Genomic DNA, 18505 nt, shown 5'->3' with positions numbered 1-18505 from the left:
CATCTTGTGTGTGTGACTTAGAAATTGTGACGGACTCCTCCTCTCTGCTTTTTATTCTCCTCCCTCGCTGCAGTCCCTCCCACTAAAAACTTTTTTTCCCAACAACAGATGGCGCTCTTTCGGAGGTTCCCCCCTCCTTTCTCAGGATGCAATTCGACACGGTTAGCAACAGATGGCGCGCTTCCGGGGTTCACCCCCCCTTCTCAGGATGCGATTCGTCACGCTCATTACACGCTTCCGGGGGGGAGGGGCGGGAGGTCAAAAGGTCGTGATTAGGGCCATCAATCACTTCGGATCAAATTTTGTCATAAGCTGTAGGGTATTAACTCTCTCCCTTTACATGCTGTGCTTTAGAAAATGGGATACTCGTTAAAAAAAATACTCCGCAGATATTGATAGATAGACGAACACTGCAAATATAATGTTGGAAACGAGAACGGCCTTTGGTGAAGGGGTAAAATACACCATGAATAGAGCCATAGAGTGAATGGCTGCCATGGTTGCAGAACAGCCTGATTTAATGACAAGAATGGGGAAGAGTGAGGTGAAGTGAACCACAGCCACAAAACACGGTCAGACAAGGCGGCAAAAGGGCAGTGATCTGTCCGTCAGTATGAAGTTGGTGTGTGCTTTGGTAAACAAAAACTCCAGACTGGTAGCAGGAAGATGGGAGACTCGTGTTTCACTGGAATAGTGGTGAATTAAAACATCCTTTGTTGGGGACATTTCGGTGTAAATGCATCCATACAGGCAAGACAGAGGCAGACTAGACAGTGAAGAAAACAAGGCAAACATTAGAAATATAAAAACGGAAATATAGGATGAGTCGGGGATGAGTTCCTGCCCCAAGTGGAGGAGTTCAAGTATCTCGGGGTCTTGTTCGCGAGTGATGGGAGAAGGGAGCCGGAGATCGACAGACGGATTGGGGCTGCAGCTGCAGTAATGCGGACGCTGCACCGGTCCGTCGTGGTGAAGAGGGAGCTGAGTGTAAAAGCGAAGCTCTCAATTTACCGGTCGATCTACGTCCCTACCCTCACCTATGGCCACGAGCTGTGGGTAGTGACCGAAAGAACGAGATCGCGGATACAAGCGGCAGAAATGAGCTTCCTCCGAAGGGTGACTGGCCTCTCCCTTAGAGATAGGGTGAGAAGGTCGGCCATCCGGGAGGGGCTCAGAGTAGAGCTGCTGCTGCTCCACATCGAAAGGAGCCAGCTGAGGTGGTTCGGGCATCTGACAAGGATGCCCCCTGGGCGCCTCCTGGGTGAGGTGTTCCAGGCATGTCCCACCGGGAGGAGGCCCCGGGGCAGACCCAGGACACGCTGGAGAGATTATATCTCTCGGCTGGCCTGGGAACGCCTTGGTATTCCCCCGGATAAGCTGGAGGAGGTGGCTGGGCAGAGGGAGGTCTGGGCCTCTTTGCTTAGGCTGCTGCCCCCGCGACCCGGCCTCGGATAAAGCGGATGAAGATGGATGGATGGAAATATAGGATTAATATAACATACAATTAGGGAAAATGTAAGGAACACAATGTAAATGATATTGTAAAGTCATTAAAACAGCATACTCTGATTAAAAGAAACACATAATTGGGTAGGATAATAATAATAATAATAACAATAATAATAATTTAAAAAAACAAAAAAAAAACATGTACAAGATGGGTATGTATACTTGTAGCCAGAATTTAACAACTATAAAGTTGTAGCATGTCAGTACCTTACCCCATCCATTATATCCACACTTTCAGAAAAGGATATGGTCAATATCTTTACAAATACTATCTAAACTTAAACGGGATATTCCCTCTGCTTCTTCTGCTTCTCGTATACACCCTCAGGGTTTGTGATCAGCCAGCGGCTGATATGATCATTAATCCTGTAAAATAATATTCTTTCGGTTTATGAATCTGTTTGCATGGATTTCTTAATCCGTTTCCACTGTTAGCAGAAGTTGTGCATGCAGTTTTGGTGTGCTGCTCTCCAAGACTACAAGCTGCGTTAAAGTTGGAAGTAACTGGCCGATGTTCCACTGTTGAAGATCAGCTGTGCCCATTTGTTGCACATTGTGGGTATGGAGAAGTTGAGGCTCTTGCAGGCTACCCACAATTTCCCCAAACTGAGCGATTATACATCTTGCTTCCATATTTGTATCTTGTGTCACTAAAAATGCATTTTATTTTAATTTTATACATTGATTAATGACCTGCAGAATCTCCTTATCATATTAAGTGATTCATAATTGTCACTTTATGCTTTCTCCATCTTGAAAGTGATTACATCCTTTAGGTTCATTTTCTGCAGGCAGGTTTCTGACAGAACAGGCAGATTTAGAATATAACATGCAGCGTTCTATAGATGGACACATAAAGAAATGAAAAATTACATGTATGTGCTAACTTTCTAAACGCTGTTACATTAATGATTAAGTAGATAAAACATTTATGTCAGCCTTGGCTCATAGTTCATTTAAAGACAAGAACTTTGTGTGTGTGTTTCAGGTACTGCACTCTCAAAGACTGAATGAACCAGCATTGCAGCCATGGGTCATTGTGAGCATCACAGGGAAGGTTGAAGCCGCCCACTGCAGCTGTAAGGCCGGAGTCACGGAGACCTGCACCCACGTCACTGCTCTTCTGTTTAATGTAGAAGCAACAGTGTTGATCTGTGGCACAAGGACTGTTACAGGTGAACCTGCATACTGGGTTTTGCTGGGTAATGTGACCAAGATACAGTCAGAGGTTGGCCATAAGATAGACTTCTCCTCTTCAGCTGCCCAAAAAAGGCTCTTGATCAAAACATAAACAGACCATCTGTAGTGACAGGTAAAAGGAGCCGTCCTCAAAAAAGAAATCCCACCTGCTACTGTGGAGGAGTTGTCACTGCTATAATGCCATCATGTTTTATCTAGGGGTCTAGATTTATGCCTATAGTGCACTGCCATGTAAATAATTTGCATTTACTGAATGAGTATCACTGTTCAAAAATTGAATAAAGAAACAAACTAATTTTTGCCTTTTTTTATTAAAACCACTTTATAGAACATCACATCAGTTACAATGTAGAATCCATGTCACTGGAGCATTTTGATTCAATAAACAGTAAAAAGGTGAGCTGTGAAGACCAAGGACAAGTGCAGTTCACAGGTTTTCTATCCAAGGAATCCCAGAAAATTGCATGGTGTCATTGCCCAGCAGTTGTTCGCAGGACATATGGACTCAACCTCAACAATCCCTCACACTGAGCAGCATGAAGTGACAGTGCAGAGGAAAAACTCCCCTTTAACAAGAAGAAACCTCCAGCAGAACCAGAACCCGGTTCAGTACCAGCAGCCATCTGGGTTTGGAGGAGAGAGACAGACACAGAACTACCAAAAGTATATTTTTTTATGTGATTGACTGTTGTTGCAATTCAAGCCCTGAGTGTAGAGCAGGTAAGATATAAAGTTGCATCCTAAATTCCATGCTCATGCAGAGTGTTTAGTTTATGACTTTTTCACCTGGTCATTGAACAGATGGTCTTTTAGGGTTGACCAAGCTGGTACCTTGACTCTGTTCTCTGCAAGATGTTGCAAAAAACAAAATCATATGGAGACAATATTGGACACAAAATATATAACAATTTAGTTAAATGTAGCATTAACTCATAAGTCTTGCTAAAGTAAACCTTGTATTCTGATTCATCACAGCAGCAGTTCAGTTGGATGATGTCAGCAACTGCAGCAAGTGTCTTGCTGACTGAATAATTTCATCTTGCATAATCTGAAACAAACACATAAAGACAGAAACAATTTATAAATTAACGTTCGATAAAATCTAAGAATTAATCATTTATTAGATACCAATATGAATATGTCTACCATAAAACATTCAATCAAGATGGTCTGGCATGCTACAACTTTATAGTATTCTGGCTACAAGTATACATACCCATCTTGTACATGTTTTTTAACATTATTATTGTTATTATCCTACCCAATTATGCGTTTCTTTTAATCAGAGTATGCCATTTTAATGACTTTACAATATCATTTACATTGTGTTCCTTACATTTTCCCTAATTGTATGTTATATTAATCCTATATTTCCATCCATCCATCTTCATCCGCTTTATCCGAGGCCGGGTCGCGGGGGCAGCAGCCTAAGCAAAGAGGCCCAGACCTCCCTCTGCCCAGCCACCTCCTCCAGCTTATCCGGGGGAATACCAAGGCGTTCCCAGGCCAGCCGAGAGATATAATCTCTCCAGCGTGTCCTGGGTCTGCCCCGGGGCCTCCTCCCGGTGGGACATGCCTGGAACACCTCACCCAGGAGGCGCCCAGGGGGCATCCTTGTCAGATGCCCGAACCACCTCAGCTGGCTCCTTTCGATGTGGAGCAGCAGCAGCTCTACTCTGAGCCCCTCCCGGATGGCCGACCTTCTCACCCTATCTCTAAGGGAGAGGCCAGTCACCCTTCGGAGGAAGCTCATTTCTGCCGCTTGTATCCGCGATCTCGTTCTTTCGGTCACTACCCACAGCTCGTGGCCATAGGTGAGGGTAGGGACGTAGATCGACCGGTAAATTGAGAGCTTCGCTTTTACACTCAGCTCCCTCTTCACCACGACGGACCGGTGCAGCGTCCGCATTACTGCAGCTGCAGCCCCAATCCGTCTGTCGATCTCCGGCTCCCTTCTCCCATCACTCGCGAACAAGACCCCGAGATACTTGAACTCCTCCACTTGGGGCAGGAACTCATCCCCGACTCATCCTATATTTCCGTTTTTATATTTCTAATGTTTGCCTTGTTTTCTTCACTGTCTAGTCTGCCTCTGTCTTGCCTGTATGGATGCATTTACACCGAAATGTCCCCAACAAAGGATGTTTTAATTCACCACTATTCCAGTGAAACACGAGTCTCCCATCTTCCTGCTACCAGTCTGGAGTTTTTGTTTACCAAAGCACACACCAACTTCATACTGACGGACAGATCACTGCCCTTTTGCCGCCTTGTCTGACCGTGTTTTGTGGCTGTGGTTCACTTCACCTCACTCTTCCCCATTCTTGTCATTAAATCAGGCTGTTCTGCAACCATGGCAGCCATTCACTCTATGGCTCTATTCATGGTGTATTTTACCCCTTCACCAAAGGCCGTTCTCGTTTCCAACATTATATTTGCAGTGTTCGTCTATCTATCAATATCTGCGGAGTATTTTTTTTAACGAGTATTCCATTTTCTAAAGCACAGCATGTAAAGGGTAGCTCGGTTAGCAGGATGCTAGCATGTAGCGCTTAGTGAGACACGCCTCAGACGAGTTGAGCAAAGACCCCGTCTGTGTACTTTATACGTGAGCAACGGATTTAAATAAAATTAAGGTTTCAAAAGACAAACTTGAAGATAAAAAAATATATATACTCACCGGAGAGCCGCCAGGGTTTGCCGCTGCCATCTTGGCGCTCCTAAATTCAAAACTGCCTCTGCAGTCAGGCAGGGGAGGCGTGGAAATTGTCTTTGAGTTAGTCAAACGTTTTCCTTAGTTCGAGTAGATGATAAAAAATAATAATAATAAATGGGATTTTAAGTAGGACTAGGCGTTCTGTAATGATCTCTATTTAGGAGAAAAACTTAATCACTCACCTTTAAACAGCTCTCTTTTAGGAGACACACTGCTGGCTAACGGTGTCATGTGATCAAACAGCGTAATTTAATTGGCTGAGAGCCACTCGACTCGATCTGGTGCTGATTGCTCTGGCTTGGGTCATTAAAGTTCATCACTTTTGCAGTTGAATTTTTGCAGGTGAATTTTTGCAGGTGAATTTTTTGCAGGTGAATTTTTGCAGGTGAATATTTTTGCAGGGAAATTTGGAGGATAAAAATTCAGTGTCATAAATTCAATGTCTAAAAATACTTGAATTCTGATGATACTATATTTCTTCCATATATTACACACATATGTATGTGTGTGTATATATATATATATATATATATATATATATATATATATATATATATATATTAGGGGTGCAACGATATTCGTATCGATATTGAACCGTTCGATACAGTGCTTTCGGTTCAGTACGCATATGTATCGAACAATACAAAATTTGTAATTTATTTTATCAACTTTCCTTCTGACGATGCTGTCTGTGTTGAGCGCTCAGTGAATCTGCGTTCGACTACTCCGCCTAGGGTCGAGGCGGAGTAGTCGAACGCAGATTCACTGAGCACTCAACACAGACAGCATCGTCAGAAGGAAGAGCGCAGGGCAAGCTAGCGAGACAGAAGTTAAGCTCTCCTTACAACATGGACCTCCCCCACCCTCATTCAGATCTGGCGTTTGGAATTATTTTGGTTTTCATGTGACGTATGACCCTGAAGGTAAGCGAGTCATGGACTAAAGTAAAACAGTATGTTGGATGTGCCATGCAATGCTCAATTACATGGGTGGGAACTAGTGTGTTAGCGCAGTTAGCTCGTTAACGTGTTGGCCGTCTAGCCCCATGCACGGGGCGATCGGCGGTAGCTCGTTAACGGAGATTTGCCGTGTTGTGGCGTTAAGGTCATTTCAACGAGATTAACCTGAAAGCACTAGTGGGAACACAACGAATATGACTGCACATTTACGCCGACATCATCCTAGTGCAAAGACAAGTGGAAGCAGAAAAAAAACAAGCAAGCATGCTACTAACTTTAGCCGAGTCATTTAGACAGCTGTTTAATATGCTGCTGAGAATATAGCCCAAAAGAAGTGGATAGTATAGCTTTTATTTTGGAAAGAGACATTTCTCTGTAATAAACTCTCTTTTCCAAAGATGAGTGATTCCTCAATCAGATACAGGGCTCGCAATATCGCTAGCCCAACGTCCCAGGGCTAGCGTTTTTTTCAGTCGGGGTACCAAAATCTATCTCTGCCCTGCCCGTCGGGCTATTGTAGGAGGGAAAAATATATGTCAATGCTTTTGCATTCTTTCGGAAATGTAGCTGGGTAATTATGTCATTGGCATCGGTGAGCCACTGTCAATATGTGACATATTGAAATTGCGTTTGAATTTGCGCTTGTTTTTTTGCTTTCACTTTGCAATCGCGCGAACTGTGTATAGAGAGCGACAGCACTGATCTGTGAGTGATGATAATTTGTGCACCAATTCCTCTGACATCGTCTTATTAATTGTTAGCTTACTATGCAAACATGACAAGTGAAATCTCCCGCAGCTTAAACATGTGAGAGGTTGATCGCAGAGAATCGCTGAGCTTATGTGAGTGCGTGTGTAAAAGCAGCAGGATTTATATTTGACTACGATGACCTGGATGACTGAGAACCTTCACAGACAGATATATATTTTAGTTCTGCTGAGCCAAATAAGACAGGTCAGGGTGAAGAAGTGACAGCCAAAGAAAAGCTTACCACAAAACGGAGAAGTTATGACAAATCAGACTATAAGGCAAAAAGAAAGTGCAGCTTTATGGTTTCATGGACAAAAGAATTTCTGTGGCTGCAATATGACGAGCTAAATAACCAGGGCTGCACATAAGTGGTCCGCAGGTGCGCATTCGCTGTCAAAATAAAAAACACGCACAAGCGTTAGGGTTAAATTTAAAAACTGTACTTTTGAGTTAAAATATATATTTATAATTTTAATAAATGGCAAATTAAAAAGTCATGAACATTTTTTTTGTATCGAAAAAATATCGAACCGTGACACCAAAGTATCGAACCGAACCGAACCGTGAATTTTGTGTATCGTTGCACCCCTAATATGTATGTATATATATATATATATATATATATATATATATATATATATATATATATATATATATGCTGGGTGGTTTTTTTTATGTTGGCAGGACCAACTGTCATCTGAGGTGTCAGCCCTGGAGGAGGTACCACCAGACCACGACTACTGTTAACAGGCAAGTGCAAATTTGTCTAGGAACCTTTTCTCCGGTGGCATATGGCACTTCATGGCACTCCTGCTTACATATCTCTGTCTACATATCTTAGTGGTGCAGCAGCCGTCGATAGAGCCAGCCCTGCAAACCTGTGGATGGACGTTGCAGTGGACAGTGGGAGGATGCATCCTTAAGCTCTCTTTGCAGACCACCCTGTGTGAATCTCCACTCGTCGACTAGAAGAGACAAACCGCAGGTCACAGTTGCAGCACCCCATCCATGTCTGATCTGTCTTCAGCAGATCCAGCAACACTGCCAGGGACTTCCTGGCATGTATTGGAGTTGTGAAAGAAATGATCCGGGAACAGGACACTCAGGTTAATCTTGTGTGAACACATGTACATAGCTGCAAATATTTTAGTCTTCAAATGCTGCTTATGCATTGCACATTTGTTTTTTGTTTTTGTTTCTTTGTTGTTGTTCCTGACATGTACTCTGTTTTTGAGTGAATGTCCATTTGCCATTATGACTTGGCATCATGTCAATACCTGTTGATTAAATGGATTCAGTGACTATTACTATTTGATTCCATTTATTGCGAAAATGAGACTTGTAACATCCAACACAAAGGGCACAATGTAACAAAATAATTTAAAGGAAAGTGTTTGCAATGCAGGAAAAAGAAGGTGTCTGGTGCCTGGAAAATCATCTCAACACACAAATGTCACAGAACTGTCAAATGAAATTAGAGGGACGCAGCAGTCATTTTGGGATCAGACGTTCCAGGATTGTAAAAAGTCTGTCCATTCGCTCCTTGCTCTCCTGTGCCCTTCTCTCCTCAGCCTCCCTTTGTTGCTGCATGTCCTCCCTGATGAGGTTGAGCAGCTCGTCATCCCGATCCCGTTTCCTCTTCCTTGCTGTTGTCGGTGGCTGACTGTCTCCCTCATCAGTGTCAGATTCTGCTACATTCTGGTCACCCACTGCTGAACTTGGCCCTGGAGTGTCCTCAGGGAGAGTGGACAGTAGGACAGGGAGCCTGATGGACGGCCTCTGTACTATTACCTCGTCCATGAGGGCAAACCAGGGCCAAGTGGCAGCAGTGGGCTTCCCACTTACACCCTCTCCTGACCCTGGATACTTGCAGTCCTAATGGCAGAGGAAATAAAAACACAACAGTTAACACATGATAACACCACAACAATTCTTAGTAGGTGCACATTTACTAACTTGTGTCCTCATGACTTATCTGCTTGAGAACAACATACTTTGTATTTTGTCTTGAGGTTAACCCAAAGGTGAATTTTTTGCAGGTGAATTTTTGCAGGTGAATTTTTGCAGGTGAATATTTTTGCAGGGAAATTTGGAGGATAAAAATTCAGTGTCATAAATTCAATGTCTAAAAATACTTGAATTCTGATGATACTATATTTCTTCCATAGTAATACACACACACCATTACGCACAAACATTATATGTTGCAATATTCACATGTCATGGGGTGGTCACTTACGTGGGGTACAAAGGTGTGGTGCACCTCCAACGCTTGCAGGAAGATGGCCCTGAACCTCGTTATCATCATTCCAAACACACGCTCTATGATGGAGCGTGCCCTGGAATGGTGGCTGTTGAAGCGCTGGGCTCCCACACCTCGGACTGGCCTCTTGTAGGGTGTGATGAGGGGGAGTGGACGTTGGAGGCATGGGTACCCTCCATCTGTGAGGATGAAATGTTCTGGAGGAGGGTAGACTGACTGTCTGTACAGTGCACTGAAAAAAATAATCAGTGGCATAAACATAAAAAAATTATTGTAATCGGTTGCACGAAATTAAGTTATGTTTGGTTAACCTTAGTTTTTTATGTTATACCTGCACACATTTTTCTGGTAACACGAACATGACTTTTTTATGTTGTTGTTATGTTTTTCATTCCAGTCAAATATTTATAGAAACCACTTGTTTATCAGACATGAACTTTTTGTGTTAATTGTATTGGACTACTATGTGTTATATTGACAAGATTATTTTATGGTAAGCTTATTTTATTTTATAACAAATTTCTAATATATAATATATAATCTAATATATAATTGAGTGTTCAATAAATAAAACTAAATTAAGGCTGATCTTACTGTATGTACTGTACACTTTCTCTTCAAAGAAATAAGCAAAACATTTTTGAACAATGACCTGTATTTTTGAAAATACTACACAGTTGTAACAATGGACTTTCAATTCAAAATATACATGGGTCATATTTGTACAATGCATCTCTTGAAAAACATTCCACAACATTCCTCAAAGTTATCTGCTGTAACCTGAATTCAACATTGTGGGGCCTTATGACATCGCGCTTATGTAAAAAATAGTTTTTTAAATGTAAGAGCCATAAGGTAATATGGCAACAGGGGTGTAATTATTAAAATGACACAAAGAAGAGACTTAAAATAACATTATAACCCACAGGCACAAAACCAAGAGACCTAAACTGATTAGTATTGGCTTGCTTCTATCACTAAACATCACAATCACTAATACTACACGATGTCTGTTTGTAGTGGTGCACCTTGGGAACAAAATTGCAAACTGGTGAAATTGGTGTAAGGCACCATTTCCATTGAGAAAAATGGACATTCAAAGTTTGAATTTTTTTTTAAAAGAGCCATGGCTTGAAAAGTGAAAACTGCAGTAATAAAGGCCCCAAGTTGAAAAGTGCCAGAAAAATAAGTTTCACCATGTACTGCAACTTTACCAGTGCTGGCTTAATGGTACATATTCGAAGAGGTAAACATGTTGTTCCCACATCATAACTGGAAAACTGTTCAATCGTACAGTCTGGTCCTGAAAACCTGGGCCTTCTTTGAAAGGCTGTTCCTTTTGAGCTCCATAACCAGTTTCTATAATACCTCGAAGGTATACTTTTCCAGTGGGTAGGTGAGGTTCAAAGTGTACATTAGTCCAAACAGCATTGCAGCTGCTAGGGTATAGTTATCCAAATCCTGCCAGACTCTCTGGCCTTCAAGAACTATCCCGATGTCCTCAGGGCTGCCATTGGCATCTCTTGACTTTATGATGTAAATTCCCATGGTTGTTTCCTTATTAGATCGTTGGATAATGGCTTCATCTGTGGCCTAGAAAATGCAGAATTCCAAAATTTAATTAAACAGAACACTGGTCAAAGAACATTATACCAAATCTTATTTCAATCTGTGTCACTATTCCAAAAAATGTTAACATTAACACATTAGGTGAACAAAAATGGATTCATTACAGCATGTGACTTGAGTCCTCAGAATGCTTAAAAAGGTAATGAAATGAAATCTCCATGCAAAGAAGCAGAATACTGTCAGAGCATAGAGAGGTGTTCAACTATGAACTCCACACATAGTTCTAATGCAGGTAAAAGAAGAAAAAAAACGCACCCATGGTAAATTGTGAAAAACCCAGGTGATTTTCAACATACTCCTGGCATAGAGTGACAAGCAGCATTTTGTTAAAATTATTATTTTCTCTAAAGTGTATACACAAATTAATTTTTTTCTTACCTGGGCCGTGGGCTCCAGAATGTTCTGAAGTCTTCTTCCTATTTGGCCTCATCGCCTTTTGAAGACCTTTATTAGTTTGTCAGATAGCACATCTATCTGCGAGAGTAATCTGGACTGCAGTGGCATGGTGGTAATGCGCTTAAACTCTGCATTTATCTAAAAAGAGAAGTTGTCACATAAAAATGCTGTCAAAATCTCAAATCTCACAAGGTTACATCCACACAAAGTTGTTATTTTTTGTCATATTACTATTTATTAGCTATGGGTCCCATGTTGCTGAGCAGTTCCATAGTTGCCCTTACTTCCATACCACCCAAAGCCTGTTTGCAACCACAGCAGTTGCCTCCTTCTGGCCATTTTGCAGTTCTGCCAAATGACCCAGAAACTACATCTATTATTGTCATATACACATCAAGGTCTTTCATTAATACTTAGTTAAATTAGTTAATTTGACCTTTCCAGAAAATTTACCTTACAGAATGTGAGATAATATATGCAAATCTTCACTAGTAAATAAAATAATGTTATTAAAACCTTAACTGTAACACCTCTACGTAACAGCGCTAGAGAATTGTTCTGAAGCAACACCAATCTGCCCTTCAGCAGGGATAAGCACCATATATCGATACAGAAAAAATAAATTTAACATATTTATATTGTCTTTATTTTTATCTCTTTAAGCCCTCCTCTCAGTCTCTCTATAAATCAGTTAAAATAATTTGTTGAGTTTTTGTGTGTCTTTAACATGTTATCAGTACATTACATTCACTGCCCCAGAACATGAAATAAAGCCCCACGTCATGCACTTCCTCTCCTAATGAGTACTGCATAGGTGTCATGCCCTAAATAAACCCACTTTAGTGAAGACACCCCCCCCCCCCCCACAACACACACACACAGAGCCCACCCCATGGCAAACTAGCTTATTTAACTGTTTAACTAAAACATTTTAGGTACAACCAGTTAACTAAATGGACACAAGTTTGTTAGTCTGTCTTCACTGAGAAAAAACAAGCGAATGTGACTGGGCACACACTGAAAAAAAGCTAATGCACATAATAGTGTCCCGCAGCTTAAGCTAGCATTATCGTTAGTTAACTTAAGGAATGACTTGTTTTTTCCATTATGTTGCTCAACAGCAATTCATGAGAAAAACTTCCCCATCTAATGGATGTTCTCTTTGTTTCCCCTCAAACATGTAGTTTTCAGTTTACCTCGACAAAGTAAAGCTCAGCACCAAACGTAAACGAAGCGAAGACAAAAAATGGCGGACCGCCACAGTGAATTTTCCCTCGCAGAACACACCCGGGGGGTGGAGTTTCAACAGAAAACATAACTAGTTTCTGTTATTTTGATATGACTGGTTTTAAAAGACTGAACATCCTTCTAAAACAAGTGAAAGGCGTGAGACTTAATTATGTTTAGACCAAAAATATAAATGATTCATGTTGGATATATTTACTGTATTTTTACTAATTTAACAACCTCATCATTGCATTAGTCGCTTTATGCTATAGCATTACGCTTACATTAGCTTGAAGCTCAAGGTCGTCATTTTATTTAATTTCTTTTTCTGGGCTTACAAACAGGACACACAACATTTAGATAACCGTTACACTGAATCTTGGGTCTGTGTTGAGTCTTCCAGCTGCTGACTACAGAAGCTAGATTGACCTTTCAGCATGTTTATAGCGGCTGTGGCTATGTGCTGGTAATGTTACCATGTGTGAGCAGTCACATTGGCAGCAGACATGTTTCAACAAACTAGTCATATCCCGGCCCTACATTAGCTTGTTTAATGGTTAAGACACTGCAGGTACCACCACTTACTACAGACACCGATGCAAGTTTGTAATAGTCTGTTAATTTAGACTGAAAGAATATACAAACAATATTAACTCACATTATATATGTTAATTACTAATTTGCTTATCGCATAATTTCGGTTACCATTAGCTAACTGGAGCCTAACATTGGCCTTTCATGGTTTTCGATAAATATCCCACATACCTGTAAAATAACAACACCCCAGTAAAAGTCCACATATATAAAGGGTCTACACTCTTTCTCACTGGTGTGTTAGCTTTAAAATCTTATTTACCTTCAAGTGTAAAACTCCAGATGGTAGTAGATTTTCCAAAGCGAGAGACAAAAATGGCGGACAGTGCAGCCGATTTTTCCTTTCCAGGGGGCGGAGCTTGAGGATAAAACATGACTAACTTGTTTCTTTTCAACATGATTTGTTCTAAAAGAATGAATATTCTTAAGGAATATGTGAAAATTAAAATACAAAAATATGTTTAGATGTGAAATTTAAATTAGTCATGCTGGATATATGAAGTAATTCTATGCAAATTCAACAACCACCCTATTGCATTTTTTTCAGTGTGGGCTGTGGCGGAGCACCCTGGCCAGCCCACGCAGGTGTCGATGAAGCAGCCCTGATGGTCACAAATTGCCTGCAAGATGATAGATGGAAACAGTTTCCTGTTTCTGTAGCACTGACCATCAGGGCCGCTTGGACACTTGATGCGGATGTGGCAGCCATCGATTGCACCCACCGCTTTCAGGAAGGCTCTGTGGCGTGCTAGTCCTGCAAACCCAAGGGACACTGCCTCCAGGTCCTCTGGTGTCTTTGGGAGGTGGATGACCTGGTGGCGAATGGCCACCACTTCTTCTGTGACACGGTGGACAATGGTGTGGACAGTAGAACGAGGCATCCCAAACACTCTTGACACCATCCTGTAGGATGCTCCACTTGCCAACCAGAAAATGAACACCAGGATCTCAATTGTGGCACCCCAACCATGGCACCGATCCTGGTCCAGAAGATTTAGCAACACTGCCAGGGACTCCCTGCTTAGCTGAAAATCGGGCCTCGTGTCCTCCTGGTTGAAGAAACGGGCCAGGACGGGAACACTCAGGTTGATCCTGCAGTATACGGTTCTTGTCTGCTTGGATGAAAGGTGGAGAACAACATGAACAGTTATGGTGGAAGGGTATGGTTTCATTTATTTTGAGGGATCCAAGCATTATTCTGATTATTATGCATTAATGTATTTTTAAGTGACATGAATTTTTTTCTTACAGATGTCAAAGTCTCAACCTCATGCTCATACATATATATATATATATATATATATATATATACACACACACATATATATATATATATATATATATATATATATATATATATATACACACACATATATATATATATATATATACACACACATATATATATATATATATATACACACACATATATATATATATATATATATATATATATATATAAACACCCAGCACGCCCCTGCGGGCGGTTTATCCTTCAAACTCGGGTCCTCTACCAAAGGCCTGGGAGCTTGAGGGTCCTGCGCAGTATCTTAGCTGTTCCCAGGACTGCGCTCTTCTGGACAGAGATCTCAGATGTTATACCCGGGATCTGCTGGAGCCACTCGCCTAGCTTGGGAGTCACCGCACCTAGTGCTCCGATTACCACGGGGACCACCGTTACCTTCACCCTCCACATCCTCTCGAGCTCTTCTCTGAGCCCTTGGTATTTCTCCAGCTTCTCGTGTTCCTTCTTCCTGATATTGCTGTCATTCGAAACCACTACATCGATCACTACGGCCGTCTTCTTCTGTTTGTCTACCACCACTATGTCCGGTTGGTTAGCCACCACTAGGGCTGGGTATCGTCACTGATTTCTAGAATCGATTCAATTCCGATTCACAAGGTCCCGAATCGATTCGATCCACGATTCGATTTAATTCGATTCGATTCGATTTAAATCTGGGAAATTTTGACAGTCAGAAATATTATAATTCAGTTCAGTACATTTACATATTTTTGTATCAATAAAAAGGAAGCTGATACACGCAAGACTTTATCACAGGTGTAAGCGTCACAGCAGATGCCTTTGTGTCAAAGTAGCTGAAGATAAAACACAGAAAAACATGAAGGTTTTCCTGGCCTGGGATTTATAAAAATATTCTGCAGTACATCAAAAACGAAAGAAAACCATTAATCAACATATGAACATCACCTCTGAAGTTACAGCAGTTTTACTAGAGACACGTTAAGCGTTTTGCATTTTGAATAATTTTAAAAAGTTTAAATTTGTTCAGTATTGAACAGCAGAAATGAGGTTTTCTTTTCAGAAGAATGTAAAAGGGAAAAAAAACAGTGGCCGACAGCGCTGTAAACAACAGTAGACTTGTGCATAACAAGCAAGCGAATAATGAAGAAAGGGAAACTGTTCTTGAAGTACAGAGAGAGAGAGAGGGAGAGAGGGAGAGAGAGAGCTGTGCATCGCGGTGGAAGCAAAACAGTAAAAGTCAGAGTGAATTCATGACGATTTTGTGTGAAGCGTTTGGATCTTCTTTTGCTGCTGGTTCGGTCAATATTGTTTGGAGAGAGATCAAACTAACAGCTTTAGAATCGGCGCATAAAGGGCGTGAACACAAAGCGCGGACCCGTCGACAGATCAGAATCAGCGAGCTGTCGGCTTTCAGCCCCGACTGTGAGAAAGGCGACATCTAACTGATTCTGATCCGCGGGTCGCGCTGTGTGTTTAAGTCTATGTGCAGAATCCGTGTACCTGCTCTCATTTACTGTCTTAACTGTTTGGTGGTTCTTGAAATTTTCTGAGATGTCACCAGAGATTCTGGCATTTTGGGCAAAATAAATTTATATTAAAAAATCGATTCAGGATTTTAATGAATCGATTTTACGTTATCCAAGCCAGAATCGATTTTAATCGATGAATCGATTATAAAAACCCACCCCTAGCCACCACCATTTTGTCCGTCTGTATCTGGAAGTCCCACAGGATCTTAGCTCGGTCATTCTCCACCACCCTTGGGGGCATCTCCCATTTTGACCTCGGGACTTCCAGGTTATACTCGGCACAGATGTTCCTGTACACTATGCCGGCCACTTGGTTATGGCGTTCCATGTATGCCTTGCCTGCTAGCATCTTGCACCCTGCTGTTATGTGCTGGATTGTCTCTGGGGCATCTTTACACAGCCTGCACCTGGGGTCTTGCCTGGTGTGATAGACCCCAGCCTCTATGGATCTTGTACTCAGAACTTGTTCTTGTGCTGCCATGATTAGTGCCTCTGTGCTGTCTTTCAGTCCAGCTTTGTCCAGCCACTGGTAGGATTTCTGGATATCAGCCACCTCCTCTATCTGTCGGTGGTACATACCGTGCAGGGGCCTGTCCTTCCATGATGGTTCCTCGTCTCCCTCCTCTTTCTTGGGTTTCTGCTGCCTGAGGTATTCACTGAGCACTCGGTCTGTTGGGGCCATCTTCCCAATGTGTTCTTGGATGTTCGTTGTCTCATCCTGGACTGTGGTGCTGACACTCACCAGTCCCCGGCCCCCTTCCTTCCACTTAGCGTACAGCCTCAGGGTGCTGGACTTGGGGTGAAACCCTCCATGCATGGTAAGGAGCTTTCTTGTCTTTATGTCAGTGGCTTCTATCTCCTCCTTTGGCCAGCCTATTACCCCAGCAGGGTACCTGATCACGGGCAGGGCGTACGTGTTGATGGCCCGGATCTTGTTCTTACCATTCAGCTGACTCCTCAGGACTTGCCTGACCCTCTGCAGGTACTTGGTGGTTGCAGCTTTTCTAGTGGCCTCTTCATGGTTCCCATTCGCCTGCGGGATCCCCAGGTACTTGTAACTGTCCTCTATGTCTGCAATGTTGCCTTCTGGTAGTTCAATCCCCTCAGTTCTGACTACCTTCCCTCTCTTTGTTACCATCCGACTACACTTCTCCAGTCTGAACGACATTCCAATGTCATTGCTGTATAGCCTGGTAGTGTGGATCAGTGAATCGATGTCTCGTTCACTCTTGGCATACAGCTTGATGTCATCCATGTACAGGAGGTGGCTGACAACTGCTCCATTCCGTAGTCGGTATCCGTAGCCAGTCTTGTTAATGATCTCACTGAGGGGGTTCAGGCCTATGCAGAACAGCAGTGGGGACAGAGCATCTCCTTGGTAGATCCCGCACTTGATGGTGACTTGTGCTATGGGCTTGGAGTTGGCCTCTAGTGTTGTACGCCACATCCCCATTGAGTTCCTGATGAAGGCTCTTAGGGTCCCATTGATCTTGTACAATTCTTTCAAACCAGTCCAAATGCTTTGGACTGGTTTGAATCCTATTTGCATGAACGATCCTTTTCTGTGGCTACCTCTAAGTACAGTTCCTCTTCTACTTTTCTTGCCTATGGTGTGCCACAAGGTTCAGTTTTGGGGCCTTTATTGTTCTTACTGTATTTACTTCCTCTTCAACACTTATTGAGCACTTTTAAGGACATTTCGTATCACTGCTATGCAGATGATATTCAGGTATATATCTCCTTTAAGCCCCATGATGTTTCCAAGCTACAGATTTTGCACAAGTGCATAGACTCCATTAGATGTTGGATGGCTGGAAACTTTCTTCAACTAAATGAGGAGAAGACTGAAGTTCTTGTTTGTGATCCTAAAAATTTTGTACCTAGTGTTATGGAAAACTTGGGTCCACTTGCTACATTTGCAAAACCGTCTATCAGGAGCCTTGGTGTTAGTATTGACTCAGCTCTGACTTTGGATGCCCATGTAAAATCTTTGGTTCGCTCCTGTTTTTATCATTTGAGAAACATTGCTAAGCTGAGTCCCATTGTATCGCGCTCCGAATTAGAAATTGTCATTCATGCATTTGTTTCATCTTGTTTGGACTACTGTAATTCTTTGTTTACTTGTTTATGTAAAGCCTCTTTGGAGCCTCTCTAAGTTATTCAGAACGCTGCTGCAACGCTTCTGACCAAGTCCTCCAAGTTTTCCCATGTCACACCCCTGCTGATTCAGCTGCACTGGCTCCCCGTTAAATTCAGGATCCAGTTTAAGGTTTTGACCTTGACTTTCATGGCCCTGCATGGACAAGCACCAACATATATAAGTGAACTTTTGCATCCATACATTCCCAGCAGGTCCCTGAGGTCATGTGACCAGGGCTTGCTTGCTGTCCAGCACACAAGGCTGAAAACAAAAGGCGACAAAGCTTTTGGAACTGTGGCCCCCAGATCTGTGGATTCAGTGGTCGC

At 42.2% G+C, this 18505-nt stretch overlaps 2 long non-coding RNA genes across 4 annotated transcripts in view; both read right to left on the bottom strand.

Annotated features, from left to right (window-relative positions):
- Nucleotides 1-2805: 2805 nt before the first annotated feature.
- The window catches only part of LOC146652998 (uncharacterized), a 242880-nt gene continuing 227180 nt past the window's right edge, over nt 2806-18505 (bottom strand). The window contains exons 1-5 of one of the 3 annotated variants that reach the window (XR_014907464.1): nt 5608-5778; nt 5390-5502; nt 3663-3757; nt 3488-3554; nt 2806-3332 (exon numbers count right to left, since the gene is read on the bottom strand). This is a non-coding gene — a long non-coding RNA (uncharacterized LOC146652998). Of the gene's footprint in view, nt 3333-3487; nt 3555-3662; nt 3758-5389; nt 5503-5607; nt 5779-18505 lie in introns of those variants that run through there. The other 2 variants (XR_014907463.1, XR_014907465.1) reach the window with 2 other exon arrangements.
- On the bottom strand, nt 10046-13586 carry LOC146653003 (uncharacterized). Its single transcript, XR_014907467.1, has 3 exons — nt 13506-13586; nt 11405-11560; nt 10046-10990 (listed from the first exon to the last, which is right to left on the bottom strand). It is a non-coding gene; the product is annotated as an uncharacterized LOC146653003 (long non-coding RNA).

This window comes from Rhamphochromis longiceps, linkage group LG15, assembly GCF_057381845.1.
Source record: "Rhamphochromis longiceps isolate RC_006_pf linkage group LG15, R_longiceps_female_GT1.1, whole genome shotgun sequence".
Taxonomy (NCBI): domain Eukaryota; kingdom Metazoa; phylum Chordata; class Actinopteri; order Cichliformes; family Cichlidae; genus Rhamphochromis; species Rhamphochromis longiceps.
The sequence above is the reverse complement of the archived record's forward strand: the minus strand, read 5'-3'. Positions and strand labels throughout refer to the sequence as shown.